This window comes from Dendropsophus ebraccatus, chromosome 3 (assembly GCF_027789765.1).
Source record: "Dendropsophus ebraccatus isolate aDenEbr1 chromosome 3, aDenEbr1.pat, whole genome shotgun sequence".
NCBI classification, from domain to species: Eukaryota; Metazoa; Chordata; class Amphibia; order Anura; family Hylidae; genus Dendropsophus; species Dendropsophus ebraccatus.
Window position 1 is genome coordinate 15,524,589 of NC_091456.1, and position 19,604 is coordinate 15,544,192.

General features: G+C 42.1%; 1 long non-coding RNA gene across 1 annotated transcript; it reads right to left on the reverse strand.

Moving 5' to 3' along the window:
• Positions 1-446: 446 nt before the first annotated feature.
• On the reverse strand, positions 447-19,104 carry LOC138786952 (uncharacterized). The gene is made up of 3 exons (XR_011362263.1): positions 19,010-19,104; positions 1,122-1,291; positions 447-523 (listed from the first exon to the last, which is right to left on the reverse strand). It is a non-coding gene; the product is annotated as an uncharacterized lncRNA (long non-coding RNA).
• Positions 19,105-19,604: the final 500 nt, after the last annotated feature.

The window sequence follows — 19,604 nt, forward strand, 5'->3', positions numbered from 1 at the left end:
TTGTACCCTGTCTCACTCCTGAGACCCACTTTGATCCCACGATTTAGTCAGGGGGAAATGCACGGCAGAGTGTTCCACTCCCCGGCCAGCAGAAAATCCATCTCTTTTACTCCATAGAATGTAATGAACGAACAAGTCAGATCTCATTGATAGCCTGATAAAGACATGCTCCCTGGGTCCTCCACAGAAGCCCCCCCGCCCTATAGATCACCTGCACTTTTATATAACACCTCCTACCCATCTATACAAGCTCCCGATCCATACTGACCAAAATGGTAAAAATGCTCCCTTCTGTAGCCCATGCCTTATTAACTCTCTTAATAATACCCTTTAATACTGATCCATAAAGTAGTTGCCCCCACACAGTAGTTACTCCATCATTTCCCCCATGCAGTAGGTACTTTCATATTGGTGTCCAAGTATAAAAGAATGGAAAGGGCACTCACCGAATAGTGTGATCTTCTTTTTTTGAAACGTGTGTTTAAAATCCATAGGAGCTGGGCAGCTTTGCAGACGCCAACACCTAATGAAACAAAGTTAAACAATCGCTAAACAATTCCAATTTCGGTTTAACCCCTTCAAAAGTAGTGTCGGTGGCTTCTGTACTATAAAACCTTGACTTTATATAGGTGTCCCATACAATAACCCCCCATCCCCAATAGTGCACAGTTTAGTAGTCAGCCCCCCTCAACAGTGGCACATATAGCGGTCAGCCCCCTCAATCGTGCCCCAGACAGACGATAATTACCTCAATAGTGCCCACATGGTAACTACTCCCACCATTAGTTCCCCACATGGTGGGGTGCTTCTCCCCTATAAGTGAATGTGCTGTACTTAACTTCCCTGGCTCCTCCACCTGCACAATGCACCCGGCCGTGTCCTGGCACGTGATGACATAATCAAAACGCTGCCTGCACTGGGTTTATGCTGCAACAAATTATAATATAAGCAGTCCAAGTGGATTTCCTGACCACCTATATTATAATTAGCTGCACTGTCCTATCAATGGGCCAACTCTAGGAAAACAATTTCCTCTGCGGGCCCAAAATAATGGCACTGAGGGCCAAATTTGTCCCTAGGCCAGAGTTTGACATGCCTAATGTAAGCAATCCAAATCTGACCTGTAGCAAATGTAGTATCTGGAACAGGTGGCAGCATATGGCAACTTGATAACAGCAGGGTGACTGATACTTGATCAGGTTCAGGGGCACCAAGAGGTAAAATCTTCTCTTTACTGTGGGCTTGATCTTTTCACAAATAATGAAGACTTCAGAAGACTGGATGCAGAGGCCTGAAATAGAAGATTAATTTAATAAAGAATTTTTTTTTTTGAAAAGTTATTGTTTTATTTTTTACATTTATACATTGATTGACAACAGTAAGGGCCAACACAGTCCCTCTGCTGCCACCAATGACTGTGTGAGGTACTGCAGGGCTGCACAAGCTCTGGTCCTAGCAGAGTTACTTTTAGCTAGCTCTGCTGCATGCAGTATTAGCAATACTGAGCCTCTCCTAGTGTCTTTCCTAAATAATCACATTAGAACAGACATTAGACTTGGTGAAATTACATTTTCTTTATAAAAGAATTTTTTTTTAAAAAAGAGCACCCCTTCTGGAAATCTATCGCATATATAGCCACATATATTGAGAGATCACAAAAGTATATTAAAAAAAAAAAAAAAAAAAAAACACATTACCATCAAAATCAGATCAGTTTTCCCTGAGGGAAATACTAAACTATTATGGGTTTAGCAAATGTATAGCTCATCAATGAATCTGTGAAATATATTTCATACAGATCGATATGTTTCTGAAGAGACGTAAGCTGAATCTAAACCAAACTGTTTATGCTTGCTCTTCTTCTTATTACTTTGTTCATCGTTCCAGTTCTTAGTCAGAGACTCGACATACTTGGATGATTCACGGATACATTCAGATGATATTTAATTACATTTACAGTAGTAGTGACTTTGCATCTATGCTTACAGCCTAGGAGGTGGACACAAAAACTGATTTTGATTTGATCTTCAGTTCAAAATACAATCTGAGCTTTTTCTGTATTTTGACCTTTTCTGTGTTTCCTATCTGTTTACTAACTTTCCAATGCAATTAGCTCAATTACAAGACATTACATGCTAGTGTTGTGATTAAGGGTGTTAATAATGGGCAATTTACGTTCCATACAACACATTTTGTAATTTGTTTGTCTTCTCCAGGAAGTGTAAAGATGGGATTGCATGTTGTGACTGCAGTGCTCTTATCTCCGCCATTAGTTATACAAATCCCCAATATACACTTATATGGGAAATGCTTATAAAGTGCTTTTTTCATGCACTTACTACTGCATCAAGGCTTCACTTCCTGGATAACATGGTGATGTCACTTCCTGGATAAAATGGTGATGTCACTTCCTGGATAACATGGTGATGTCACTTCCTGGATAACATAGTGATGTCACTTCCTGGATAACATGGTGATGTCACAACCCGACTCCCAGAGCTGTGCGGGCTGTGGCTGCTGGAGAGGATGATGGCAGAGGGATGCTCAGTGTCCCTCCAGTGCCCTGTGTCCCTCAGTGTCCCCCTGCCATCATCCTCTCAAGCAGCCACAGCCCGCACGGCTCTGGGAGTCGGGTTGTGACATCACCATGTTATCCAGGAAGTGAAGCCTTGATGCAGTAATAAGTGCAGGGAAAAAGCACTTTATAAGCATTTCCCATAATAAGTGTATATTGGGGATTTGTATAACTTTTGGGGGGCAATAATAAAAATTTTGCCCGGACTTCTCCTTTAAAAAATAGGAATTGAAGAATTTGAATCTAAAGGCACTATTATACCAAGCGATTATCTCCCGTATTCGTAATACAGGTGGAAATAAGGCTTTCCTTAAACAGTTAAAAGGCGAAGTCCTGGAAAACTGTAAAGTCACTGTCAGGCAAAGGGTTGCAGGAATGTAATAAAGAATGTATACTTACCCATCCCTGTGTCCCCACAGCGCTGCCTTACTGATCTCTGATAGCTGCCAGCTTCCTTCAGCACCTGCTGCTGCAATACCACATACATGGGCTGATGGAATGCCCGCTTAGCCAATCAGTGACTGGGGCGGGAATGGCGCCGATGCGGGGAAGCCTGTATTGCGATCCTTTTTTTTAACCGTGACCCAGTTCTTGTGCATGGCACCGATCCTTTACAGGGCAGCGGCCCAGGCTGAAGCACTAGAGGTGGACTGGCCCGACCCCAGTGTGACGAAACCCCCTCCCCTCTGTGAGCTGCATCATAAAGGGGCAGGTGTTTCCTCCAACTGGGGGCGGGCCACCCCGCCTCCAGACCTTCAGGTGCGCTGCGGGGGCACAGAGATGGGTAAGTAAACATTCTTTATTGTGCTCCCACACCCCCCTAGCGTATGTTTTTTGTTACCTACAATTTTGGTGCATGGTGGGTAGTACAGTTAATTCCTGTCCTGATGCAAAATGGAAATGTGAGCTTAAAACAAGCCATTTTTCATTAGTAAATGTATCCGAAAAACATACATCCCTCTAGCCGTGCCCTCTTTTCATGGAAATAACCTCTGAATATTAATATTATAAAAAAAAAAAAAGTGCCTCCCAAATAGTCTACATTCATAGTACATAGTAAATGGCACGTACCTACGGTGATGTAAAAGATGTGGTGCATGAAGAATAGTAATTCTCCCCCCAATATATTTATATTTTTTGACTTTCTGAAAAGAATCTATGGTATGTACAAGAAGACAATTTAGTAAAGGTCCTCAGCAGTGCAGGAATATATTGTTAAGGTTCCTATTGTGAATAATATTGCATTTTAAATGGAACAAGATATTAAAGATCCTCGCTGCTGTTCTTGGCAAAGGATGTTCTTGGCAATTCTGCTTCCTCTCTAGGGACACATTTAACCACACGGATGGAGAGATCTGCACTTAGTCCTATGAACTTGTAATAGTCACTGAGTTCTGGTGGAAATCTCAAGAGTGCTATTTGCAGTACAGTTATTTATGAATGAAGAATTGGCTGCTTTATAAAGCCTAGAACAATCCCCCTTACACACAAAAGCCATAGTCATTTATATTTCCAGAGATTTAGAGCAAGACTACATAATAAGAGCCAGCAATTCATGCCGCAAATGACAACACAAACTGCTTATAAAAAGTAAAGGAAAAAAAAGTCTTAATATTATATAAGCCAAATTCAGAGACTGAGGGGACGATTAAGCAAACAAGTAAAAAAAAAAAAAAAAAAAGTTGTAGGAGTACAGTAATGTAAGCTGAAGGCCAGGAATGGCTTGGCCACTGGAACTGGTAGTGGGTCAAAGGCTAAGAGACACGATTATGTCCCTGTAGAATGCTCTACTGTTGAATGGGCTGAGAAATTTCTCATGCAGCACACACTATGCATAAAGGTTACAGGTGTAGAAGCATGGCGTAAAGTGTTCTGTGTGGGCTGAATCTGAAGCAATATGGACTGAGTCTATTTTCGGACTGGGAATGGCTAGCTTCAGTGTCCTTTTACATATGCAAATAAATTGCTTAAGCACTCATTTAGCAAACAAGCAATGATTTTTTTTTCTTTTAAAACGATAGGTTTTTAAACAAAAGTCATTTCAGAGGAACTATCAGCAGGTAAGACAAATCTAACCTACTGATAGCCTCCTATTGAGCACTGGGCACCGTTGCCATGCTGTCAGCAGTGTAATCCTTGGTCCAGAGCACTGCTAGGAGCACTGCCCCGCCACTGTGGAGCGACACTCTGGGGGTGGCGCAGTGCTCCTAATGGTGCTCCGGACTGAGGATAACACTACTAACAGCACAGGAATGCTAGAAAGTTACCAGCTGCTTAGACTTGTCTAACCTGCAGATAGTTCTCTTTGTTCCATAAATATGCTCATAATTGTGTTCATATATTTACTGTGAACGATGAGTGTTTACACACAGGCAGGGGGGTGTAGGAACATAATAAAGTAGGTATACTTACCCATCCCCATGCCCATGCAGCACCGCTCTCACACCACTCTCAGAGAGATGAAAGATGTAATTTTTGTCTGACTTTCTAACTTCACAGTCCGACGGCTGCAACATTACTGCCCTGCGAGCTACAAGAGGTCGGTGGCTGTCAGAAATTATTAAGGCAGCACTGGGAGGGCATGGGAATGGGTAATAGGGATGGTCCAAACAGAGTTCGGTTCGGGTTCGTACGAACCCGAACTCTCGGTAATGATTCCCGCTGTCTGCCCGCTCCATGCAGCGGGCGGACCCAGCGAGAGGACCACCTGGAAAACTGGGATACAGCCATAGCCATAGGCCTCCCGCTGTATCCACCCGCTCCACGGAGCGGGCAGACAGCGGGAATCTGATGCCGAGCGTTCGGGTTTATACCTCAGAGGGTTCGTACCATCCATAATGGGTAAGTATACTTTCTTTATTATGTTCCTGTTCCTGCACCCACCTGTCTGCCTGTGATTTTTCTTTTCCCATGGTAAAAGGTAAAATGATATCCTACAGGTAAATAACAGTAGTGTGCGGACTTCTAATCTGCTGGCAGTTTCCATGTTCCCACTACGTAAAAAACTCAGAACGGCCAGTCTCTGCAAAGATCATCCGTCCGGTACTTAAGTACCGGCCGGCTGATCTTTCTGGCCGCAGTCTTCACGCTGATGCGCCCGCATCAGAACTCCCCACAGCACACAGTAAAGCAATTGGCTGGAGCCGCTCGCTTCATTGTGTGAACTGACATGGGTTTCTACAGCTACAATTTACTGAATTTCGGCTGCAGAAAACTGACGTGTCAGTTCTTTGCAGCGTCGTATGGGATCCCGGCCAGAGATTATACTATGGGTATATGCTCTGGCCGGGATCCCATAGCAGATAAGGCTGTGTTGCACACCGTACACCGATGGCAACAACAGCCGCACTTTTACATAGTGTGAACATAGCCTAAGGCTGTATTAGACAACCAAAGCTCCACTGTAGACGAGTATCAATCCCCTAGATCTGCACTCATTCACGGGGCCTATTACACGGCTCGATAATCGCACAGCCAAGGCGGCACAATCGCCATATTGTTTGTATGAGGATAACGTTAAAATAGCCATTAGACGGACATCTACTACAAGGGAAGGGAATGCAGCCAATGGCAGATTATTTGCATGTTTGTCGGCTGATCATTGGTCCTATTACACTGGGCAGTATCTATCTGATGGGGCAGATAATGACTCTGTGTAGTGGTGCCTTGAGTAAATCTGGTCTGTTTGAATTACATTGGTCTGTGATTGTCTTTTTATAGAGGAACTACTGTTATATTACTCCACATTACGTGCAGGTCCCAGAGGCTGGACCTCCATCTCGGTCGATCTGCCATAAATAGAATAAATGTGAAAATATACCTTTTAATGTAAATTCATCAGAAATAAATTGTGCTGACTTAACGTTGCTTCATTGTATTCTCTATCGAGCCAAGTCTTTACAGTTTGTTTTAGTCTTGCAAAAAGACAAGAATGAATAGATTTAAGAACCCAAGATATCATCAGGGACCAAGCAGTGGGAACAGTTGATTCCGTCCAGTGCTTTGTTTCTCTTATAATAGAGAATCCTTTTGTTTGTACTTGTATGTAAGGTATCCAATAATGAATAGCTTAATAAATGGTGTGTTGGTGATGAATGCATCATGTCTACTGAATAGACAAATGGAGTGTTCTTTCAAATCCCATGCCAATAGTCTGATTTACCAGTTCCGTTGACCTCTCACTGTGTTCTGTCAGAAACCCTTGTCTTGTATTGTGTTGCTAATTAATCATATGGCAAACAGGGTGCATGCTTTATGGCAATTATCGTATTTATCTTAGTAATACACTGTATCTAATTAGTTTGCCATACATGTGACATTAGAGTAGAATTGCCTATTTGGTTGTAGGATTTGTTGGATATTGTCTACAAAAAGAGCAATGAAGACCCAGACTTATTTTCTGTTATCGGCCATAATAACTGCTATAGCTGCATGCAGTGGTCCAGATTTACCCAAACTAATTCTTAGATGGATAGTCTGTCTTTAAACTAGATTTCTTAGTGTATCAGGCTTGTTGATAAGTCTAGCATATCTGATGACTATTTTGTCTTAATGTGGACCAATTGCATAAATATGAAAAATATGAGAAAAAAAAACAGTTCAATGTAAGAAGGTTTACATAACATTATAACAGTAACAGTAGACCATATTGAGGCCCATATTGCTCCCTGCCCCACGCATATCATTGGTCCGAGACTTAAGACCCCTTTAAACGGGGTGGTTACTGGCAACAAGCATTCCTCAAAATGCTCAGCAAGTGATTAACAGCGATAAGCTGATGGGCGGGAAATGCCCGCTCATCGGCTGATCTAATTTTTTGAACAGCTCTAGAAATGTATCTCTATTGGCCACACATCTACCTGTATAAACAGAGGATGTGCGGCCAATAGTAATACATGTAAATGCTTGCAAAAATGATACAGGGATCGTTTGTGCGGCCCAGCCTCATGATTAGTCATGCCTTCTAGGGGCACGGCAAACTAGTAATGATCTTGCGCTTGCTTTCATCCTTGGAAGGCCCCATATAATGCCTTTTAGAAGGACCCTAAAGGTGCCTATTAATAATAATTTCGTACAAACCCGAACCCTCAGTAATGATTCCCGCTGTCTGCCCGCTCTGTGCAGCGGGCGGATCCAGCGGGAGGACTGCCTGGAAAACTGGGATACAGGCATAACCATAGGCTGCATCCCAGTTTTCCAAGCGTTCCTCCCGCTGTATCCGCCCGCTCCACGGAGCGGGCAGACAGCGGGAATTCGATGCCGAGCGTTTGGGTTCATACGAACCCGAACCTCGGCAGGTTCGGACCATCCCTAGTGAACATGTTTATAAATGTTGGTATGTTTGTACGATCTTGACGCTAATTGTTTGTGTTCGACGATCACTAACAATTTGTTCGATAATCGGAATGGTTATAACGATCATTTTCGAACATGCGAACATTTACCTTGCAATGTATGCAACTGCGTAAGTTTCCTCCCACCAAGCGGGATGTTTGCTCATCACTAGTGACTACAAACCCCTACATATCTGATCACAGAACATTTGTTTGGTTGACAGTTCTGTCTACTGTCTCTTGTCTGGGAAGCTTGCAGCCATTGTAGCCAAGTCAACCATAAACTTTTATGTATACCAAAGTCAAATGTGAGGCCATCTATCAAACAGCTAAAGCTCGACCCACAACTGGAACTAGAAAAGAATCAAGGTGGTGCAATGGTCTAGTCAAAGTCCAGATCTAATCCCCGTTGAAATACTGTGGTGGGACCTTAAAAAAAGCTGTGCAGAAACAAACAGACACAAACTACAATGAACAGAACAATGCTCGTAAAAAAAAGAGTGGGCGAAAGCTCCTCTAGAATTATGTACAAGACTGATAAAACCATTATTGATGCTAAAGCTTCATGTAGAAGTAGTGTACTTACAGTACTTTTTCACAGGTGTTTTTTTTTCCATTTTGGCTCAGTTTTCCTTAATCTTGTTGTATATAAAAAGTTGTACTTACTAACTTTAGATTTTTTTTTTCTTTGTCTTGATACACAAACCATAGACCTAAGTTTGTTGGCGTGTGTTCATTGAGAAACTTTGTGTCACAGCTGCTCTTTAGGCTCCCCTGGCTTCACGTCTTGGAGATGCCGTTGCTCACCCCCCCCCCCCCTCTTATCGGCCCCTTACCGATCCATGCTCCTGTCTCCTCCTTTTCTACCCTGCTCGCGCGTCCTTGCCTCCTAGGGGATTCCTGTCCATGGTTTCTGCCATCAGTGTTCCTGCACCATGATTGCTGCTCGTGGTACCAGCCCTGATTGCAGCCATGAGTCCTGCTGTAGTCCTGCCTGTCACCTACCTGTCTCCAGCTACACCTTGCCTGCTAGAAATCCAAGCCAGCGGTAGGGGGTTGCCTGCCACAGCAAGTTCATCCCACCTTCCGGTGGGCACTGGTGCAAACCAGCAGCCCCTTAGGGCCCTATTACACAGGACGATTATCGTGCAAAAAATCGTTAAATCGTTCAAATTTAAACGTTCTGTGTAATTGCAGGCAACGATCGAAAAATCGTTCGTATGTCGTTGATTTAGATCTGAACCTAAAATTATCGTTAATCGTTCGCTAATCATTCGCTGTAATTCCACGTTCGTTCAAGTTCCGCATTTGTTCACTAATCGTTCAGTGTAATTGCACGTTGTTCATTGTTTTTCTGGGGTCAGAAGGAATAAACGATCATAGTAAAGATCGCAAATAACGATCGTAGTAACGATCGTAACTAACAATTATCATACTGTGTAATATGGTGAACGATTTCAGGTTAACGATAAACAATCTCATTTGCAATCGTTTATCGTTAGCCGTTAATCGTTAAAAATCGCTCAGTGTAAAAGGACCCTTAGACTCCGCTCCCTGGGTGGCTTACACCATCGCTAGCGTTCGATCAGCTGATCCACAACTTCTGTCGTTACACTTTGCTGCACAATACCTGATGACGGTAGCCATTAAAAGGTATCATAATTCATAACTTCGAAGCTGTTACCTTGCTCCTCTTACTGAGAGCATTTTTTTTTCAACTGGCTAACAAAAATATGGCCAACATTTCTCAGAGATTGAGCATGAATTGCCTTTGCGAAATTGATCACAGATTCTATAATTCCACAGCTCATGTAGCTCCGATGGGCCATAAAAAGCATGTGTATATCAGTCATTCATTCCGAGAAACAACAATAGTTTAAGAAAAATGGTCTATTTGCAGTCGAGAGTAAACCACTGGCGGTGAAGACAAGTTTCCTCCTTTGTACTTAAACATAAAACAGATTGAATTTTACTTGTTATATAAATACAAATTAAAAAAAAAAAAAAACACAACAATTATTGACAATCCAAAGAGAAACAATAATATTACCGTACACATAGACAAACTTGCATTGTTTAAACTAGTAGGGGATGTAGACTCCATCAAGCAAAACTATCAGTAAATAATTCAATTGTTTCCGGTTGAAAGCTATTTCCGCAGAGATTATAACATTATCATTGCCATTGCCAGAGTTTATGCAAACGATCAGTAATGAGTAATGACATGTTTATGTTCTTTCTTTACTTCCAATGCATATTATTAGCATTAAAATGAGCAATTATTGTGTTTTTCAGGTGGTGCGTAGGCTCCATACAAATGGAAATGTTACTTATAGCCATCAAATAATCATCCACTGCGGGCAACATCTAAACAAGACTGAATTCACCGCAGGACCTCAGTCTTTCTTGACTTAAGTGATCATGAGTGTCTCTTGATTCTGAGGAGATAGTATGAGAGATGATGGAGTCATAACAATAGTATGGCAGCCTAAACCTCTAATTTGTTATGACACATACATGACACTTCTAAGAGACCAGAGGAACATGTGCGAAATATTGTAGATGGATGAAATCAGACCTTGTATGTTAAGCAGGAGCAGGCAATGGTTTTTTCTTTTTAATTTACTGTTGGCGGATGGAGGATGTGTAGGATAAATACATTCAATGCATTGTTTTTATTGCATTTGACTTTGATTGATATATTGATGCACCTTCTGCTTCTTATTGCATGTGTGTGAATTTCCAACAATGTGAAACCTGAAAACCTACACAAAATAAACTATATGGACAAAAATATGTGGATTCCTGCCCATCACGCCTCTATGATCTGCAACGGTACCTAGTAACTTTATGTAAATGAGCATTGTCATTGCCTATAAATGTTGTTAAATCGGCATACAGATGTAGCCATCGTCGGCTAGAACTAACCTTGCATTATTACCTGAGTACCCAACCACCACAGGGGTATCGGGAAGAGCCAGGTACCAGCAGTCCCGAAGCATCAAAAAATTACCCTCCTGGTTTAGGTGGTAGTAGGCTTGTATTATTAGTAGAGATGAGCGAACCTCGAGCATGCTCGAGTCGATCCGAACCCGAAGACTGTGAGAAGACTTTCACAGCTCAGGGGGCACGAGGACGCCGACGGGCATTCTGACAGCCCCACCATGCCGGCGCCTGCTAAAATCAGCGGGCTGTGCGATTGTCCGTGCAGCTCTTCCTGTAAGATATTTGAGCCTTGTAATAGGCTTAGTAGATGATCGCCAATCTAGTAGATCGGCGCTTGTTTATATTACTGATCAGGCAGTGCAACAGCGCCTGATCCTCGCTGTCTGCCTGCTCCGCTCAGCCTATGGCTATGGCTGCATCCCAGTTTTCCAGGCGGTCCTCCAGCTGTATCCACCCTCTCCACAGAGCGGGCAGACAGCGGGAATCATTGCCGAGAGTTCGGGTTCGTACGAACCGGAACCTCGGCAGGTTCGAACCATCCCTAATATTTACCATAGAAAAGATATTTAATACCTAATACCCAGGGATTACCAGTCTTATCCAAGAGGGGTTCCTTCTATTTTATTTTAGCTCCAGTCAGTTATCGGGGAGCAACATTGTGCAATTGGGGTTTTCTCTGTATCATGTATCGCTATTGGCTTAAACCACCAGTTATTATTACATCCATAACAGGATTTATTAGAATAGGAGTAAAAAATATACTTCTACAGTACCGGCATGCCGAGATTTATAAGAACACGCAGCTTCTATAAGAAAAGCAATGGAATATAAATGTATGTTTTCTATGATGTCTATGGAAAAGCTGCCGAGCTGTAAACATGTGTGGTTGATAGGTTGAAGTACAGAAAGTGGGTTTGTGCACACGTGCCAAATATTATGTCACAGCGTACGTGACTAGCCTCCACGCTTTTACATCTTCAAAGATGAATATTACTTTGTAGTTTTGCTGCTGAAATGAAACAATCTGTTTTTGGAAGATTGGAAGTTTTCTTCAAATCAGATCTGTGAATGGAAATGACTGGCTGGGGTTTGGTACAGACACTGAAAATTCAATGGTTTAACTGTTTCAGCAATAAGGAATACTCACTGATGAATGGATGGCCTTGTGCCCTACTATACATATTACAATAGGAGACCGACCACCTGAAACAGAGGGTGTCTAGGTGATCATTTAACCCTTTAAAGACAGAGAAAATTTTCTATGTTTAAAAGTAGGGATGAGCGAACTTTTGAAAAATTCGGTTCGGTTCGATCCGGCCAACTTTCGTGAAGTTCGGATTGGTCCGAACCCAACCCGAAAACGAACCTTGCTCTAACGGATGAATAATTGCAGCTACAATAGTGGGAGTGTGATAGGGTATAGTTTCGTTTGGTTGCAGTTGATATTACAATGAAAAAAGTGGGGGGAAAAAAAGTACAAAAATATTGAGAAAAAAAATAATAATTATAGAAATAATAATAAAATATAGTAAATAAAAGTGCCAAAATAGTGACAAAAAATATGGAAAAAAAAAGTTTACAAAGGAGGATGTGGCAGCACTTGATTACACCCAGGCCAGTATTGTTGAGAAGAGACAAGTTAAGCAGCAGGAGGAGGCAGCAGTAGATTGCTCGCCTCTCAGGCCAGTATTGTTCAGAAGAGACAAGTTGATCAGCAGGAGGAGGCAGCAGTTGATTGATTCCAGTCCAGTATTATTGAGGAGAGGCTACTCGAGGAGGAGGCAGCAGTTGATTGATTCCAGGCCAGTATAATTAAAAACAGACTACTTGAAGAGCAGGAGGAGGCAGCAGTTGATCGATTCCAGGCCAGTATTATCGAGGAGAGGCTAATTGAGGAGGATGAGGCAGCAGTTGATTGATTCAAGGGTAGTATTATCGAGGAAAGGCTACTTGAGGAGGATGAGGCAGCAGTTGATCGATTCAAGGCCAGTATTATGGAGGAGAGGCTACTTGAGGAGGAGGCAGCAGTTGATCGATTCAAGGCCAGTATTATTGAGGAGAGGCTACTTGAGGAGGAGGAGGAGGCAGCAGTTTATCGATTCCAGGCCAGTATTATTGAAGAGAGGCTACTTGAGGAGGAGGCAGCAGTTGATCGATTCAAGGCCAGTATTATCGAGGAGAGGCTACTTGAGGAGGATGAGGCAGCAGTTGATTGATCCAAGGCCAGTATAATTAAAAACAGACTACTTGAAGAGCAGGAGGAGGCAGCAGTTGATCGATTCCAGGCCAGAATTGTCAAGGAGAGGCTACTTGAGGAGCATGAGGCAGCAGTTGATTGATTCAAGGCCAGTATTATCGAGGAGAGGCTACTTGAGGAGGAGGATGCAGATTATCGATTCCAGGCCAGTATTATTAAGGAGAGGCTACTTGAGGAGGAGGCAGCAGTTGATCGATTCAAGGCCAGTATTATCAAGGAGAGGCTACTTGAGGAGGATGAGGCAGCAGTTGATTGATTCAAGGCCAGTGTTATCGAGGAAAGGCTACTTAAGGAGGATGAGGCAGCAGTTGATAGATTCAAGGCCAGTATTATCGAGGAAAGGCTACTTGAGGAGGAGGCAGCAGTTGATCAATTCAAGGCCAGTATTATGGAGGAGAGGCTACTTGAGGAGGAGGCAGCAGTTGATCGATTCAAGGCCAGTATTATGGAGGAGAGGCTACTTGAGGAGGAGGCAGCAGTTGATTGATTCCAGGCCAGTATAATTAAAAACAGACTATTTGAAGAGCAGGAGGAGTATTATCAAGTATTATCAAGGAGAGGCTACTTGAGGAGGATGAGGCAGCAGTTGATTGATTCAAGGCCAGTATTATCGAGGAGAGGCTACTTGAGGAGGATGAGGCAGCAGTTGATTGATTCAAGGCCAGTATTATCGAGGATCAAGATTTGCCAATAGTTTCCTGGCAGAAGGTGCCCCAGAGGTGAGTGGCATAGTAATAACAGGGGACGGGGCAGAGGACTGTCGCTGACCGTCCCATGTAAGGGTGGTGTCGGATGATCCAGCCGACCTCGTTTGGGAGCTTTGGGCGGTGGAAGTGGAGGATTGGGTACGCCAATTTACAACCGCTGGCTGTGTGGTTCTTACAGAACCACTGGGTATCTGGGGTAGCTGCACCCTGTTGCCCCAGCTGCCACCGGGCCTGGTGCTGCCACTTCTCCTAGCCTCACCGCCTGTTGCAGTCCCTGCCTGTGAAGTGCTGGATGTAGGACGCTTGGACATGGTTCTTTTGTTGGGGGAAAATGAAAAAAGCTACTAGCCGCAAGGCACAAACTTTCAGTGACAATCTTAAGGGTTGGCGGCACCCAGCAAAGTAGCAATGTACAGGTTATCACAAACGAACAAACAACCTTTTTTTTTAAAGTTTTTTAGTTTTTTCTTTAACAACTTTGTGGGCTGCAGCTATATGGGGTTGACAGCACCCAACAAAGCAGCAATGTGCAGGTTATCACAAACGAACAAACAACTAAATATTTCTTAAAATTGCTCTATTAGCATCCTTATAACACTTTTATTTTATTTTTTTGTCTATTGAGCTGTGTTATTTTGTGCGCCATGATCTGTATTTTCTATTGGTACCTTGATTCCTTATATGCAACTTTTAAATAATTTTATTACAATTTTTCTTGATTTAATGCAACCAAACCACTGTGGCACAGTCCGGTAAGTGGAAGGAATCCCCCCTCCATGATTGTATTGCAGGAGTAGGATGCAGCAACTAAACCACCATGGAGACCGTTTGGAAGGCATGTAAATGCAGCTGTCATGTTTGACAGCTGCATCTAAATGTCCTAATTAGCAGGCACGGCTATCAGACCGTGCCCAGCAACTGCTGTATTCCCCAGCTGCAGACAGTAGCCAAGTTCGCGGCGGTTCAGAGAGGGGAAACACCCTAAATAAATAAACGTCATTGGTCGTTACGGGGTTAAAGGAGAAGTCAGATTATAAAATAATAAGCATAAGTAGAGGTAAGTAAGTACAGTGGTACCTTGGTTTAAGAGTAACTTGGATTGAGAACAATTTATAAGAAGAGCTCACAGTTTTTCAAAATTGTAACTTGGTTTAGGAGCCTTGCTTTGGTTTAAGAGCTCCCTGTACTGGGTGGGAGGGCAAATGGGGGAGGGGCATGGTCTGTATAGTGATGTCTACAGCACTGTACTCTGGCCCAGGAAGTCTTCCTCACCTTCCAAATCATGGCAGATCCACTTCAGGCTGCGGCTTACATCAGGGGACAGGACTGTCTGTGTAGGTGATCTTTTTATAGCTGTCATCTCCCTCTTCCCGGACAGAGATTGCTGGAAGTATGTGCCCACATATACCCTGCTCATTCCTTTGTGCTCCCTGCAGTCTCTGCTAGCCCCTCTGTTTCCCATCCTCTCTATTCCTGCTATGATGTGCCTGCACTTACACTCAGCTATACACATTGCTGCTATAATCTGCCTGCACTTACACTCAGCCACTCACACTGCTGTACAGAAAAGTTTGTCACTGTCCTCCTGCACAGTGATTCCCACTTCCTGGTTTGTCCATGCTGAACACCCCTCCCCCTCCCCATTGCTGTCATGTGACCACACAGGCCTCTGACAGCAGCCCTGCTTCTCTATTCTAGCCTGTTGTACTACGCTCCTGCTTTATGGGGATCTGCGGCTCCATCCTGTATCTACAAACTGCTGCAGTTTTTTTCAGATTTATGCACTTACTATACATTATACACCACATGCTGATTGCTATACTGTACAGTAACTTATAATATCACATATTCAGCTGTTTCTAAATGTTTGTTTCACATGTTATTTTTTGGGGGGTGTGGAACAAATTGTTTGCATTTCAGTGATTTCTTATGTGAAATTTTGCTTTGGTTTAAGAGTGATTTGGATTACAGTCCCGTAATCCAAGGCACCACTGTATTTGTAATGAATTTCCCCCCTTGCCCCCCCTGGCTGCCGGGTTTTATAATCCGCCAGACTACCCCTTTAATATTGATCTGGCAAAGTCAGCTTTACTCTACAGGCTAAGAGACGGTCATGTCTGAGTCATCAGGTTGTAAGTAAATTACTCCTTCTTTTTGTTATGTAACAACGACAGATGCATAAAAATAGGTTAAAAATGAGACTTTTGAATGACGTCTGATCTATAAAACTTCATTCTTAACTCTAGTGGAGATTACTTAGGCATCTGTGATGTAATCTTTGGAGATTAACCTATTTTTAAGAATAATCTGATTTCATAAACCACATATTTTGATCTTCTCTATAACATCAAACAACTTATTTTCTAGTGTTAGGCAATGGCAATGACGAGGTTACTATTACGGCAAGCTCACATTCATTGCCTTAGAGACAATGGCATAGGTATCATTATTATCAACTCAAGGAGTCTCAGTTCAAGATGTGTTTCCTCTTTGTAATGTAAAATAACACTTGATTGTCTTCAAGATTCTTTACCAGTTCTTATTTTTATAGATATTGCAGCCAAACCTGTGAAGATACTATAGAACTACATCAGAAGAATACTTTTATCCTAACAAGCAATATGGTCTAGAGAAATCCTTTGGTTTAGAGGCTGCCAATTATTTATTGTGCTGCCCTTAATTTCTATCATATCTGGGTCCTAAGGATGCACATACAGCTGAAAGTGGTACATCCTGGGTGGTATTTGCCCAATGCTTCAAGGCATACTCCAGTGATTTTTTTTTCTTTCAAATCAACTGGTGTCAGTAATTTACTTCTATTAAAAAAATCTCAAATCTTCCAGTACTTATCAGCTGCTGTATGTCCTGCAGGAAGTGGTAGATTCTCTCCAGTCTAACACAGTGCTCTCTGCTGCCACCTCTGTCCATGACAGGAACTGTTCAGAGCAGGAGAGGTTTTCTAGGAGGATTTGCTGCTGCTCTGGACAGTTCCTTACATGGACAGAGGTGGCAGCAGAGAGCACTGTGTAAGACTGGAAAGAATACACCACTTCCTGCAGGACATTCAGCAGCTCATAAGTACTGGAAGACTTGAGAGATTTTTAAATAGAAGTTAAATCACAGATCAATATAACTTTCTGAAACCAGTTGATTTAAAAGGAAAATATTTTCTAAGAGCTCTAGCACTTTCAGTTTTCTATCTACAAGCCGTGTAAGTGCTTATTTGTTACAGGAGTAGTTGTACTTTGTAATGGCGTCTTTCATTTTACCATAACATGTATGATGGAACCCCAAATATATTATTTATGAAGATATAAATAGGTGAAATCGTAAAAAAGAATGCAATATGGTAACGTTTGGGGAGTTCCTGTGTCTACGTAATGCACTATATGGTAACAGCGACATGATAACATTATTCTATAGATCAGTCCGAACACAACCATATGCAGGTTACACAGATTCTCTAATGTTATATATTTTCTTAATGAAACATTTTTTTTTGCAATTAATTATTAATAAAATGGGCCTATTGTGACACTTATAAAGGTTTTATTTTTTCACCTACGGGGCTGTATGGGGTGTCATTTTTTCCTTCATGATCTCTAGTTTTTATTAATACCATATTTGTTAAGATCGGATGTTTTGATCACTTTATTAATTATATATATATATATATATATATATATATATATAATGTAACAAAAAAATCTGTAATCCTGGCACTTTTTTCGCTCATTTTGTTTACGCCGTTCGCGATGACGCTATATACCCATCTACGGTATATAATATGTTTATTTATTTATTTATTTATTTATTTTTATATGTTTTATTTATATGATGGGAAAGGTGGGTGATTTAATCTTTTATTAGGGGAGGGGCTTTGGGGCAGTGTAATAATGATTTTCACTTTTTTTTAACACATTTTAAAGTCCCTGGGGGGACTTGTACTTCCAATACTCAGATTGGAGACACTGTACAATGCTATGCCTGTGGCAGACTCAAAGACCAGAAAGCCGATCAGACCGCACGGAGGAAGGTAAAGGACCTCCGATAGTCCGATACAGCGATCGGGACCCCCGCAGTCAAACATCCATTTTTTCACCGGTTTTCATCCATTATTTGCAAAAAAAAAAAACTGATAAAAACGGATTAAAAAAAAAATGATTCATTTGTGTGCATCCATTTTGATCTGTTTTTCCATTGACTTTCATTATAAATAAAAATGGATCAAAACGCATCAGGTTTTTTACCATACACAAAAACATAGCAGACCTTATTTTTGTGTATACAAAAAAAAAAAATGCGTTTTGATCCGTATTTTTTTTTTTATTTTTTTTTATAAAGGAAGTAAAAAGAAAAATGCATCAAAACGGATGCACTCAAATGCATCTGTTTTTTGCAACGGATGAAGAAAACGGAGTGTGAATCCAGCCTAACACTTGTCTGTGTCTTCCCTCTTTTTTAAAATCACTTCATCGGCTGTAAGTGTAACCTAAAAGGGGCTTCATGGCTGTTGGGCTCTCTCTCTCCCAACGCAGAGATGACCCAGCTGCCATAAATCCCCACCTAGGTGACACTGTCCACTGATAAAATTAAGCGAGTCACATACAGGTATGTATCAAATGTTCAGCATCTAAGCTTGTGGGTGATGCAGAAACCACACATAGGGGGCGGGGTTGATCCTATTACTAGTGCATGCTCTGTTATGAAACAGTGGCGCTTGCACATTAACCCCCTCTATAACAGTGTGTACTGCTGTGATACTATTGCTTTTTTAATGCAGTTTTGAAAAGTCTGAAAAAAAAAGTTTGCACTTTCGAGGTAAATTTGTACCATTTTTTTCAAATTTCACCAAATTGATGTATAAACTGTGGCTTTCATGATTTGAACCACATTTCATTAGGCACACTGGGTGTGTGTGGGGGGAGGGGACATATGAATTCCAGGCAGGGGCTGGCTGACAAGTTTTAGCCTAGGGGGAAAGCCCACAGCACTGGCCCATGAGTCACGGTCAATCACTAGGGTACATTTGCCCCCCATGCAATATAATCGGAGGCAAATGATGTTGTTATACCATGACCACATAATGACTAACACCACCATACTGTATACAATACACTATATACAGACCATTTATACCCCCATACAGTCAGCATATTATAGCACAGACACTATACATCCAGTAACTCACAAGTGACCTCTTCTCTGATTGGCGATTTCCTCTTCTGTTGTCTCTCCCACGTGGCCCAGGCTGTCATGATGACTTCTGATCGCAATCCATCTCCACAGAATCTGTCGGACACACATCTTAGGCTCTTCACTTTTATAATACCACCTGCCCACCTCTATACAAGCGATTAGTTACTCCCCCCCCCCCCCCCAAAAAAAGTGCCCCATATGGTAGCTTATGCCCCCACAGTAACCCATATAGTTGCCAATCCCCCAATAGTATCCTATATGGTATCCAATCCCCCCAATAGCATCCTATATGGTATCAAATCCCCCAATAGCATCCTATATGGTATCCAATCCCCCTAATAGTGCCCCATATAGTATCCAATCACCCAAAAGTGTCCTATATGGTATCGACTCCCCCCAATAGTGTCCTATATGGTATTAAATCCCCCCAATAGTGTTCTATATGGTATCTAATCCCCCAATAGTGTCCTATATGGTATCCAATCCCCCTAATAGTGTCCTATATAATATACAATGCCCCAATAGTGCCCCATATAGTAGCTAATCCCCCCATAGTGCCTGATATAGTAACTAACCCCCTCAATAGT